We start from the raw sequence: 348 nt of genomic DNA on the forward strand, positions 1-348 counted from the left end.
CTGGGACTTTCAACAGGTTGTGAGTTCCCGTTCTTCCTCGACATGGGCTGTGAACATGACCTTCACCCTCACTGACAATGTGAATGGATGGATGGAGGGATGGCTGGCGGGTGGAGGGAGGGATGGTGGGTAGAGGGAGGGATGGATGCTGGGTGGAAGGTGGATGGAGGGATGGGTGAGTAGATGCATGGAGGGACGGGTGGCGGGTAAAGCGATGGATAATGGGTGGATAGTAGATAGGTGGATGGAGGGATGGGTGAGTGGATGGATGGATGGTGGGTAGAGGGAGGGATGGATGGAGGGAGGGATGGATGGAGGGAGGGATGGATGGATGGATGAGTGGGCAAG

The sequence above is a fragment of the Pteropus vampyrus genome, unplaced genomic scaffold, assembly GCF_000151845.1.
Source record: "Pteropus vampyrus isolate Shadow unplaced genomic scaffold, Pvam_2.0 Scaffold793, whole genome shotgun sequence".
Lineage (NCBI taxonomy): Eukaryota > Metazoa > Chordata > Mammalia > Chiroptera > Pteropodidae > Pteropus > Pteropus vampyrus.